Source organism: Arachis ipaensis, chromosome B06, assembly GCF_000816755.2.
Source record: "Arachis ipaensis cultivar K30076 chromosome B06, Araip1.1, whole genome shotgun sequence".
NCBI lineage: Eukaryota > Viridiplantae > Streptophyta > Magnoliopsida > Fabales > Fabaceae > Arachis > Arachis ipaensis.
Window position 1 is genome coordinate 134,404,252 of NC_029790.2, and position 382 is coordinate 134,404,633.

The following is a 382-nucleotide window of genomic DNA, read 5'->3' on the forward strand; positions in this document are numbered from 1 at the left end:
AAAAAAAAAAAAAGAAGAAGAAGGAGGAGGAAACTGTTGGTGTGATAATTAACTAATTAACTAATTAGAGACCAAATTTGGTTAATTTATTAGTAATTAGTCTGCTTAAACAAGTATCAGAAGTTTAAATTCTGCCATGTATATGTAACAATTCGTTGGCCAACGACAAATCTTTAAATGGAAGCACCTACTTATACTTCGAGTTGTTATTTATCAAACTCGGCACAACTTGGAACAAGTCTTCCAACATTGGAGTAGACAAAAATAATCAGCTACTATTCACAAGTTGAAGTTAAGCAGCAATAATTATTTAAAAAAATAAAATATATAAGAAAAATTATTCTAAAAGACTATTAGAATAAGTTAATTATTAAAAATGTTC